Raw genomic sequence first — 7355 nt, forward strand, 5'->3', positions numbered from 1 at the left:
AAGTGGGGGGCATCTCAGCTCATCAAATATGCTGTCTAGACGGGATAAGTCAAAAGCACTAAAACCCTAAAGGCAAAAAGCAGGGAACAGAAGGGGACCTTATGGTAGTTTTCAGGGTAATTCCTGGAGAATTGCATCTTGAGCTGTAAGATAATTTGACCTTCCCTCCTTCTACAAAACCATGGACAACAGAGCTTTTTGTCCACAAAGGAAAGCATCAGGGTGGGTGCTGAGCTCCAGGGATAGACAGGATGTCAGAGAGATACCAATGAATGGGAGTGACAGGGAGGCTTCCCTCTCAGACAACAAGCTACACAGGTTGGAGGGAGGTGAAAGTGTTTAAATGTTCTTGCTTTACATGAAGATGACAAGAATATTCTACATCTAGAAAATAAAATGCATGTTAGGAAAATATGTATGTAAGAAATGAAAGGCTTTAGGATGAACAATTTCCCAACAAAATAGGAAAATATGGAACAAATAATCATCCATTAATCTAACAAAAGACAAAAGGAAACAAAAAGAACCCCCCCCCCAAAAGAAAGAAAGAAAAAAAAATAACCAGTAAGTACAGAAAAGTAATACAATGACATTATTAAGTCCAGGAACATCATTAATAACAGCATTATGAATTAATTGGTTAAGTTTTCCTAATAAAACACAGAGAGGTTCAGTATGTGATCTGAGTTCAGTTATAGGTTGTTTTCAAGAAGCACTCCTGAAAATATGACAGAACAAGGTATAAATCAAAGGGATGGATAAGATATATTAGATAAGCATTAACAAAGATAAAGGGCAAGAGTAGTAATAGCAGCACCACACAAGATAGAATTCAATGTAAGATTTATTATATGGGACAAAAATTGATTCTCTAATGGGAGAGAAATCAATCAAGAATATATCTACTATAAATATGTAATTAACTACACATCATTAAGTTAAATGAAGCAACAAATAATAGAGATTAAAAGCGTGATATACCCGCAACTATTGTGGGAAACTCAATACATCTCTTGAACTCCCTCTCCCACTCCCCCTGCTTGTGTTCCTGCTCTTGCTCTCTCTCTCTGTCAAATAAATAAATAAAATCTTAAAAAAATAAAAAAATAAAAAAATAAAATGTATATGAGAGATTAGCAATATAGAAACATTTGGGTAGGATTAGAAAAACATCACAAAATATTCAGGATGAGATTCTAAACTCTTAAGCTGATAATTTTATCTTTTTTTCTACCATAACCATTGATCATACTTATTGTCTCTGAGAATATTAGGAATAGTTTTGTGGAAGGAGCACAGCAGAAATCAAATCAACTTCATATTTATTGTGGTCCATGTTTAAAAATAAATCTTTGGCCTATCAAGAAAGAGATGGTGATGGGGCACCTGAGTGGCTCAGTTGGTTAAGTGTCTGCCTTCGGCTCAGGTCATGATCTCAGGGTCCTGGGATCGAGCCCTGCATCTGGCTCCCTGCTCCGCGGGAAGCCTGCTTCTCCCTCTCCCACTCCCCCTGCTTGTGTTCCTGCTCTTGCTCTCTCTCTCTGTCAAATAAATAAATAAAATCTTTAAAAAAAATACATCTCATGAACTAATAAATCAAAGAGAAAAAAAAATTAGGTATGGATGTATAGAATTTGAATAGCACAATTAACAAGTTTGATCTTTTGGATTTAAACAGACTTTTGGCCCAATGCATAATAGTTTTTTAAGCCTACGTAGAATGTTAAAAAGTAGGTTAAATTAAACCATAAACAAAATTGCAAAAATTCTTAAAAACACAGATTCTAGGGGCGCCTGGGTGGCTCAGTAGGTTAAACGTTCAACTCTTGACTTCAGCTCAGGTCATGATCTCAGGGTCATGAGATGAAGCCCCATGTCAGGCTCCACATTGGAGCCTGCTTGAGATACTCTCTCTCCCTTCCCCTCTGCCCCTCTCCCACCCCACTTGCATACTCTCTCTCTTTCTCTCTCCCTCTCTCTAAAAAAAAACAAAAACAAAAAAACACAGATTCTACAGACCAGTCACTGGCGAGAATGCAGTGCTATTAATAACAAAAAGATAACTATTAGGCTCAAGAGGAAAACAAAGTAAAAATTATAAACTGGAAACAAGGAAATGAATAAAGATGAGGATATTACACAACAACTCTTGAGATAAGTATAAAATAGCAGAATTCAATGAGATGGAGGGCAAATTCAGTATCAGTATACTTAACTTAAAAATAGATAATATTTTGGAAAGCCTAATAAGATAATCATGCCTGATATATCTGATCAAGAACAAAAGGATAGTAAACAATTTCGTTCATTATAGTTTTAGTAGAATGACTTCAAGAGTTCTTAACATACAAAACTACGGAAAATTTCTCAGCTAGTGAGTACAGATACTAATACTGATCAATAATAGATCAAAGATTCATTTGAAAAGAAGGAAGGAAAAAAATGATAGTTTACTTAAATTATGTGGCCCTTTAACATCATATGTAAAATAATAGCAAATAAAACCAGCAGTACATTAAAAGAATCACGCCAAGCAGGATTTGTATCAGAAATGAAAAGATGCTATAGACTTAATTTAACTCCTTTGAAAATTCCAGCAGGTTTTTGTGGGTTTGTTTTTGTTTTAGAGATTGACAGTCTTAACATCTATATGAAAATACCTAGATTGGCCAAAAAAAAATCAAAAAACAAAAAAAAAACTTCTAAAAAGAAGAATAAAACTGGAGAGCTTTCACTTTCTGATTTTGAAACTTACCATAGAGCTACAGCTATCATGAAAGCATGGAACTGGCAATAAGAATAGACATAGAACTACAAAATGATGGAACAGACCCAAGAAAGAAATCCTTATATTCTACACAACTGATTTAAGAAAGGTGTTAGGGTAATTTACTGAGGAAAGGAGTCTGTTCAACAAATGGCGCTAGGAGAACTGGATATCCACATCCAAAAAGATGAACTTAGACCCTTACCTCACACCTCACACTGGTTAACACAAAGTTATCTTAAAATGGATCATAGCCTTAAATGTAAGACCTAAAATAATATAACTTTTAGAAATACATTCACATTGTTGTGCAACCATCATCACCCCATCCAAATCCCATAACTCTCTTTGTCTTGTCAAAGTGAAATTTTGTATGCATTAAACAGTAACTCCCCATTCTCTCATCCCCCCAACCCCTGACAACCACCATTCTACTTTCTGCCTTTATGCTTTCGACTATTCTAAGTGCCTCATGTGAGTGGAATCATACAGTATTTGTCTTTTGTGGCTGGGCTCATTTCATGTAGCATATTGTCCTCAAGGTTCATCCATGTTGTAGAAATTTCCTTTCTAAGGCTGAATACTAGTCCACTGTATACCACAATTTGCTTATCCATTCATCTGTGGATGGACACTGTTTGCTTCCATGTTTTAGCTATTGGGTGCACAAATATCTCTTCAACACCCTGCTTTCAATTCTTTGGGGTAGAAACCTAGAAGTGGAATTGTTGGATCACATGGTAATTCTATTTTTAATTTTTTAGGAACCTCCATATTATTTCCCACAGGAGCAATACCATTTTGCATCCTCACCAACAGTGCACAATGATTCCAGTTTCTTCACAGCCTTGCCAACACTTGTTGTTTCTGATATATATATACATATTTGGATAGCAGCCATTCTACTGAGTAGTGAAGTGGCAGTTTGCGCATTTTAAAAAAATATTTTATTTATTTACTTGACAGAGAGAGTGCACAAGCAGGGGGAGCGGCAGGCAGAGGGAGAAGCAGGCTCCTCGCAGAGCAGGGAGCCCGATGTGGGACTCCATCCCAGGACCCTGGGATCTTGACCTGAGCCGAAGGCAGACGCTTAACCGACTGAGCCACCCAGGCGCCCCTGTTTGTGCATTTTTATGTATATGTGTTATACAGCAATAAAAAGTTACTTTAGAGAAGTGAGTGGGTGTTGAGGAAGTAAAGATAAGAGCTTAGTTCATACTAATTTTTCAAGTAGTTTAACAGCAGCAGAAAGAAGACAAATACCAGTAAATGGAAACATAAAAAAAAGGGAGAAGAAAAGTTTGTTTCAGCACAGAATAGACCGGAGGCAATTTGTAGACAAAAGGGAAAAAGCTGAAGGCTGTCTGGGCACAGCTGGAGGGAAGGAATCTGGAACAGAGAGGAGTTATCCTTGGAAAAGATGAACAAAGGGATATAGAGAAGTTGACAGTTCACGTAAACATTGAGATGGAGATTTTATATGAAAGAACGCTTAATCTTCTTAGCAAGGCTGGAGGCTGAGGATGTTGGTAAGCTGTTCCTACCTTACTGTTGAAGGAAAGAAGCTCTGATAAAACTGAAAGTTCAGATATAATGGTGTAAGATATGATGACTGGTTCTAAAGGACAGCTTGCATTTAATTTTTTGAAATAAAAATCAGTTTTGAGACATATTTGAACTGACTACGTTCATATTTTAAATAAAATCTAGGAAGGGAACATTGAGTGACTTGTATCATAATTATATAAGAAAAGTCTGTCTTTATGATATGGGTTTTATAAGCAGTAAAAATAGGGGGTTGACTTTATATCACGGAGTACCCAATAGAAGTTTGATGAAGGTTGAAAAATAAAGGAACACTGGGAGTTGCACACTTCTAGGAGCCAAATTATTGAGGAGTTGCAATGCCCACTGGAAGCCGGAGCACCCTAGACAGCTGTATGCTCAGGTGAGAGCGGTCCCCAGGACAGCACGAGCAGCTCAGCCACCAATATGGTCCTACTCTCTCCAGTGAGCTCACCTGGTACCGCGCCCTTGCAGCCAGGTCTGATGGCCCGGATGGCAACGATTCCAGGTGTAGGTTCTGTCCTGCCATCCCTGCGGCCTACAGTAGAGGAATAAAAGCTGAGCCCTCAAGGTTTGACATCCTGACTAGAAGCTGGGGGAAGCCCCTTAGACATACCAACAGCAGTTTGGTCCTGGCTACCATGAGATGAGAGATTTTGGAGTGAGCCCAGATCCCGAGTGACCTTGAGCTTTGGGAGGGTTTCAGTGAGGTGCTGAAGCAGGGCAGGTTTGCAGATGGATTAACCTAACAAAGAAGTTTAAATTGAATAAAAAGAGGGGTGCCTGGGTGGCTCAGTTGGTTAAGCCTCCGACTCTTGATTTCAGGGTCATGGGATTGAGCCCTGGTTCGGGCTCCATGCTGGGTGTGGAGCCTGCTTAAGATTCTCTCCTTCTCCCTCTGCCCAAACCCCCAAAGCCCTGGGCTCTCTATTTCTCTAGGGGGTGGGAGGGGGGCGGGCAGGAAGGAAAATGGCAGGGGATGCTCTTCCTGTAGAGGAGTTAACTGAGGCCATGTGGAATTTGGGGCTGGGCAAATGTTTGTGTGGCCCCTTACATGAATTTTTGTGATGTTAATTGTGAATTAGTGAGAATAGTGATTTTCTAAAAAGAGAATAAAGAAAATACATACTCTATGAAATAGGGATTATTCTAAAAAATAAGTTGTATGCAATTACTAGTACAGAATCTCTAATTCCTGGTGAGTGACCAGATATTTTGCTATTTGAAGTAATAGAAAGTAGAAGCTCTTATAGGAACAGCTGGACCATGTAGGAAACTATATTTTATTTAATGTTACTTATCCTAACTATTGGCTTCTCTTACAGAGTCTTCTTAATATTGTTCTTGATTTGTAGTGTATTGACATCAACTAATATGGTGCAACATGCACTTAAAAGGAAACAATTCAAAAGTCAGTGAACTTAAGATCATACCAGAAATTTCAATCAAAAAAATTTAATCATTTCATCAAGCATCATTTACTGAGCTCTATGTTGGGGGCTATGAGAGATCAAAAAGAGTTACTTTCCACAACTTGTCAGAATTGCACATATTAACAAGGGATATAAAACGCACACTTGCATGTTCATTCATTCATTCATTTACTCATTCATATACGCAGCAAGTCACTCAGCAAACACTTTGTTGGAAAAATCCTCCTTGCTATTGGAGAGCTGATGATGAGTATGACACAGTCCCTATCCTTGAAAAATTTACAGTTCAGAGCAGGAAGCAAACACGTAAATAATTATGTAAATACCCAAAGGGATATACGGTTGTGCCTGAAGTGTTAAAAACCAACCAAAAAGCAATAGCAAGTATGAATCTTCTATTTTAACAATATGCTAGCTCAATATTCCCGGACAGAGGGCCTCTATGAAGCAGAGTGGTCCTACAGAACGAAAAGAATGTTCTGAGAAATTGCTGGTTAGAACCTCAGCTCTGCACTTTTGACTGGATGATCTTGAAGAAGATGTTTCACTCATCACATTCCAGCTTCCTTGCCTATAATTTGAGAATGGTAATTCCTTTCTCACTGGTCTGTTATAAAGTTAAATGAGATAAGGCATATGTGGTCCAGATGTCCCAGTCCTGTGAATACAGGATAAGGTCACATTCGCTTTAATATTTCCATTAAATGACTCCGAATCTCCAGAAGTCCTTTCAGACAGCAAGTCTCATCTCTTAGGACCTAAGCTCAGGATCTTTACTCTGCAGTGTCCAAGAATCCAGGTTGCCTTCTCAGCTGTAAAGATTAGTCTCATGATTCTCAGCTCTCCTGTGAGTCAGAACAAAGCCTCTAGGCAGGGCAGAGGTTTAGGGATATCTTCCCAATGTCCTAGACAGAGAACCAGACCTGGGGCCTTTTAAATTTTTGTTAATAGGAAGATGGAAGCCCAAGCAGGTTGGGCCACTGGCTCAAGATCCTATACCTAGATTTTGGTGTTTGGGGACCTAAAACCTCAAGCTTGGGGCTCTCCTTCATAATGAAATAAGGCAAAAAAGGTTAACAGAAAAGGAAGAAGAGGTTTTGAGGGTTACAGGATAGTGTGATGGTGGTGAGTATTTTTGTTTTGTTTTCCTAAATCAAAATGTACCAGATGAGTTTAACAATCTCTCTGTGATCCAGGAATATCCAATGAGAATAGAATATGAATTGGTTGAGACCGTATGTTCAAAGTCTCTCAGTGCTGCCATTGCTTATAGAAGATGAAAATAAAAAGCAGCAAATATGCATTTTCTAGAAATATATACATATCATCTCAATAACATTTCATTTCTTTCTGGTGTGATTTTGGTAAATATACAGTGTTTTACTTGTTTCTCTATGAACTGGATTATATGATACTAGGTTTGTGTTACACAGTAGTGAAACAATAAAAAAAAAACAAAAAACAAAAAACTGCAACCATTTCATTCAGCCCTAATTTTAACCCCATTTGTTTTTCTTATAAATGTTCCAGTGCTTTTTCTGCTTCTCTCTCCTAAACCTATACTCTCAGTAGTCCCTAGAGTCTTTCAG

Source organism: Mirounga angustirostris, unplaced genomic scaffold (genome assembly GCF_029215605.1).
Source record: "Mirounga angustirostris isolate CCGP_5_RB_7025 unplaced genomic scaffold, mMirAng1.0.hap1 SCAF_5, whole genome shotgun sequence".
NCBI lineage: Eukaryota > Metazoa > Chordata > Mammalia > Carnivora > Phocidae > Mirounga > Mirounga angustirostris.